A 5,884-nucleotide genomic window follows, 5' to 3' on the forward strand; every position below is an offset into this window, starting at 1 on the left:
TGAAAGAAGGAAGGAGAGTTGGAGATGAAGAAGAACGCCCTGTTGGAAGGAGATGGATGGCGATTAGATGGAAGTCCCGACTGATGAGAAAATAGAAAACAGAAGGAAGCACAAACAGAATTATTTTTTCAGGTGAAAAGGACGAACGACGATGGATGGATGCCAAAATGGGACTGTAATTTCAACTAGACTAACGCTGAACTCAAATCAAGCAAGATATTACTCAATATCGTTTAAAACTAGTACAATTTAGTGAAACCGTAAAAATGAAGAAAAATAGTCTCCTTTTTGCGTTTCCTAATATTTGTCTTTGAAAAAGCCCATATGAATACCGAATTTGACTCGAAGATGACCACATTAACTTAATTTTAAACCATGAACCATCAAGATGAACAAATAAATATCCTTCTTATATTCCCTGATATTTGTCTTTGCAAAAGCATTTGAAATTTGATTTGAGAGTCAACACATAACTTGTTTTCAAACTAGGGAGCATAAATATGAAGAAAAACTGTTTTTCTTATTATACTTCCTAATATTGTCTTTGAAAAAGCACTTAGAGATAGCAAATATAACTAGTGTCAACACATAACTTGCTTTCAAACCAAGAGCCATAAATATGAAGAAAAAATATTCTCCTTATTATATTCTGCCCTAAATTGGAAAACTATTGGGCATCGTGAAACACTAATACACAAGTTACTGCAGATGCAGAATGATTCTTCCTGATATTTAGGGGGTCCGATTTGCAGTATCTGCAAAATCAGTAGTAAGGCAGAGTATCTACCGAACTCTCAGTTCTATATTTTGCAGATAAAGCAGTCTTCCATTTTAGGGCAGCATTTGCTAATAATGTCTTTGAAAAAGTACTCAAAGATAAAAAATCTGACTTGAGAGTCAACATATGACTTGCTTTCATACCAAGAACCCCCATAATGAAGAAAAAAATAATCTGCTTTCTATATTTGCTACTATTTGTCTATGCAAAAGCACTTAGACACCAAATTTAACTTGTGGATCATCACACAACTTGCTTTCAAACCAAAAACCATGAATATGGAGAAAAAATACTCTCCTTTTTATATTTTCTAATATTTGCCTTTGGAAAATCTACTTTGAGACAGCAAATTCAATTTAAGGATCTCCATATGACTTGACATCAAACCAAGAGCTTCTTCCCTTTCCACCCAACAGAAAAGAATGATGGGTGCTTCGTAATGAAGCAACGAGATGAGAAATCCTCTCTCCCACGACCTAATTACAGACAGATTAATCCAGGAATCTAGTCTCCCTAGATATCCCTCAATCACCCTTCCTAAATCCCCCTCCACCCCAAGCTCCTACCTACCCTCAACAAATACCTATCTCCACTGACTGAAGAGATTAATCGGAATGAATGAATAGATTATTCACTGAAGGGGTCTCCGTCTGTCTGTCGAGACTCGCGCATTCGTACGAGTTTCTGTTACGGAGTGATCAAGCCTTTCCTGGTTCGTGGGAATTTATTTCTCTAACGGTGATTATCTTGTCATTTCCTGGTGATTTCAGGTGAAAATAATGCAAATTAAGTATCTACTGAATTCATTATTTTACTCTTAATAGGAAACTGAATTTTAAAAATCAGAAGAGAATTTGTTGATTTATTTTTTTACTGGGTACTGTCAAGTTGACAAAAATATAATTTGAGTATAAAACATGACTACTCAAAACACACTAATAAAAAAAGACTTTTTCCTTTTTTTGTGTAACTATTTACTTCTGTTAACTGGAATCATAACTCAAACACATGACTGCAAAAATAACTTATAGAGAGAAACTTTTGAACAAATATTTTGTATCACTATTTACTTTCCTTAAAAGAGATATATAACAAAGTTGATCATTCTTACATCTGCTCATCTCCCTTAGACACTGGAACATTCTCATTCTCTTTCATCGCGAATTCATAAATCAACTCTATAATTTGCATGTTTCAATTATTCAGTAACCTAGGAGTCAGTCATTTGACTTTTGAAATCTCAATTATTAAAAGACATCAGCACTTGCAGCCTTGGTCATATCAGTTAATTGTCAAGTCAAGAGTAAATTATCTCTATGATTTGAATTTTTCAGTCATTAAGTAAATCAGGCCCGGGTCATGTTATTAACCTTCGGAAAAGGTGAATCTTAAGACTCACTCGTAAAGTTAAGAGTAGCAGTAGTGATGAAAAACTATCCCAAATGACGAAGGGCCGTTACAAGGGAAAAGAGCCACCTCAGACAATCTTCATTTTCCGAAGCTTGGGGAGCCGTTGCAAAGGCTTATTCCCCTCTCTCATCATCACTGGTATGACTACTACTACTACTGCTACTTGGCTTGGTGGATGAGGGCGCCATAAAAGCCCCTTTCATCCTGTACTAGCAGGAGGTGCTATTTCTGCCTTTGGCCCTCTAGAGCTAAATTGAATGACGGAATCAGTCTCTCTCTCTCTCTCCCAATCATTGCCGCTTGCTTTGGCTTGCTTTGTCATAGTTCATTTACTTCTCTAAAATATAGATAAATATGTGTATATATATGTATGTACTATATATATGTATATATATATATATATATATATATATATATATATATATATATATATATATATATAATATATACAAACACACACACACACACACACACACACATATATATATATATACATATATATATATATATATATATATATATATATCAATATATTATACTATATATATATATATATATATTATATATATATATATATATATATATATATATATGTCTGGAATCTCTGGTGCTTGATGGATTTGTCAAGAAGGCAATTTCCTCCAACACAAAGAAGCTCTTCTGTGGAATCATTTTAATAATTTCATTACTAACCATGAGCCCTCGAACGCGCGCTCATTTTCATGCATAGGAGTAACCTGATTGATGTCAAGAGCAAAGGAATGTCTTAAGGTGCATTTGGTGGGTGTCAGGTGGCATGGAGGCACGACTGTTGTTCCTCCTGCTGCTCAGTTGTTTCTCCAATTATATGCAAATGTCTTCTGTTGCTCTTCGCTCCTCCTGTCTCCTCCTCAGCTGCTGAGGAGATTGCTCGAAGGGAAAGAAACTAAAAAAGAAAAAAGTAAAAAATGAGCCAAAGTTTTTTCGGCGCAGCTTATTTTTCTGCACAACTGCTACAGTTTATAATCAAGGCCACCAAAACAGATCTATACTTCGGTGGTCTCGGTATAATGCTGCAGGAGCCGCGGCCCATGACTCTTGAACCACGGCCCGGTGGTGGCCTGTCCTATATCGTTGCAGGATGCACGATCATGGTTAACTTTAACCTTAAATAAAATAAAAACTACTAATGCTAGAGGGCTGCAATTTGGTATGTTTGATGTACGTAGGGTGGACCATCAACATACCAATTTGCAGTCCTTTAGCCTCAGTAGTGTTTACGATCTGAGGGCGAACAGAATAAAGTGAGGACGGACTGACAAAGCTGGCACAATAGTTTTCTTTTACAGAAAACTTAAAATGGTTCGTTTACACTTTATAAAGCAACGTTTTGTTGGGGATGTATGGAATATAGAATTTAGGCCGAAGACCAAGCGCTGGGACCTATGATGTCATGCAGCACTGAAAGGTAAATTGACTGTTACATTTACAGTTGCACTGTAAAACGATTGTTGGAGAGGGTGGAGATTCAGATGAAAGAAATAGAATATGAACGGAGGTACAGTAAAAGGAAAGAATGAGGTTGCAGCTAGGGGCTAAAGGGACGCTTCTAATAACCTTAAATAATACCTACAGTACACCACGTCAGGTGCACTGACGGCACTGCCCACCCTACGGCGGTTGGGGATGTATGCAATGCATTTTCGCGGAAATACTTATCTGACATCAATGTCTTACGCTTTCTAGTAGTGTTTTGGCACTGATGAAGTGAGATGATCGCACTTCAGATTTTATTTACTTGATCAAATCTTTCGTATTCCAACTGAGTATTTTGTCAAAACCAATATCTTCACTAACTCCCCAAACGACAGAGGTTGAGCGCATAAACATGAGTAAGATTGAAACATAAACATGCGTAAGATACAACACATGAAAATGTGTAAGGCTGAATACATAAACATGAGTAAGATTGACGCATAAAAATAAGCAAGACTGAAAGCATAAAAGTGACTAAGTCTTAGCGCATAAACATGAGTAAGATTGAACGCATAAAAATGAGTAAGTCTGAACGCATAAACATGAGTATGACTAAGCGCATAAACACGAGTAAGACTGAACGCATAAAAATTAGTAAGATAGCAGAAAGTTCCTTTATCATGCATGCAGGATTACTGTAAGCGCTTTGCTTCAAGAACTCAGATTTGTCTGTAAAATACCCACTTCCTCTTGTGACCTAATTTGCATGGAATACTTTTCACATTCGTCTACGGAATCTCAAATAAAGCCTTTACATTCTGACGATTGCCAGTCACTGCCTAAAACGCGTCAAAATTAATATCTTAATAAATCATTAACAAATGGCTACCATTAACAAGCGACGGTTGAATAAAATGTATAGTTACGCCTTAAACATATTACACTCTCGACTTGCTAATAATTTCCAGGCGTTGTACCTGCAAGTAATTGATGACTGGAAATAAATCTGGAAGATGCTTCTCCGTTCGATTAAACGCCGAGTTTTGCCCTCCCAAAAATCTGGAAAATTTTTAGTTTCCACGAAGATTTTCTGTTGCTCTTCACTCTTTGTCCACAAATAAGACGAGGGAACTCAATCAACAGAGGCGTCGAGTCAAAAACTCCCAGCAAGACAAAAACTGGAATGAAGGGTAGAATTCAGACTTTCCAGCAAAGAAGAAACCTAACAAAATAAATAAATAAATAAATAAATAAATAAATAAATAAAAAGAAAACGGACCAAGGAAAGGAAATCAACAAAGAAGAGGGTACTTCTGCTTCAGACATTAGGGAAAAGGGACTACTCTGTAATATTCTCACAAAAAAATAGTAATTCCTTGTTCTTAAAGTACATTTGAATCCTCATCATGAATAATAAATTCTTTTCCTGTTGAGCTGAATATCTACCGTGAATATCGTCGATCGGGCCTAACAGGACAATATCTGTTCAGTTACTCAATTTGTTATCAAGGAAAATACCCTTGTCACTTCGGAATAGATCAAATCATAATTGCTTGTTATCTCATGCAAATACAGTTACTGATGCGACCTAATTTGCATTCAAATGATTGTAGTCGCTTTGCTGTTTCACGCTACGATATACTATCTCGTTATTAACAGCAAAGGTACCTCGTGAAATCCTCTGGACCAGAATACGATGGACCTAGTTGGAGGAATGTTTTTAATTCGTTCTTTTTGTTAGAGAGTTACAAAAAATATTCTTACAACTGAAACTTCATTTTATAATAAATATTCCTCTTTCGGACGCGGTGATATATTTGTTATCTAATAATTTTCTCATAATTTAGTAATTGCATTAGGGATTACACAAAGCTCTGCAAAGGTTCAGAGTTTCCATTTCATACAGTGACTTCTTTTACAAATAAAATATTTCAGTTTTCTTCAATAATCTCCTTTTATTTTTTTGTAAATGTAATTTTATATCTGCAAATTTCAAGAAATTAAGTCATATCAGTTGTTTTTCATAAAAAAATTTTCACTATCATCCTTGAAAAATTAGAGAATTAAAATTAAATACAATATTAATATTGAAGAATCTGTCAGACATAATAAGCAGGGTATTACGTATGACGGAATAGGCTGGAAAGGAAAGAGAGTTAAGTGAAGAAAAAAAAACGAAAGATTGGGCAGACGCAATTGTAGTTCATTCCACCGTTCCCTTCATTTCAATTTCCTATTTAA

Source organism: Macrobrachium rosenbergii, chromosome 7 (genome assembly GCF_040412425.1).
Source record: "Macrobrachium rosenbergii isolate ZJJX-2024 chromosome 7, ASM4041242v1, whole genome shotgun sequence".
In the NCBI taxonomy this organism is placed as follows: domain Eukaryota; kingdom Metazoa; phylum Arthropoda; class Malacostraca; order Decapoda; family Palaemonidae; genus Macrobrachium; species Macrobrachium rosenbergii.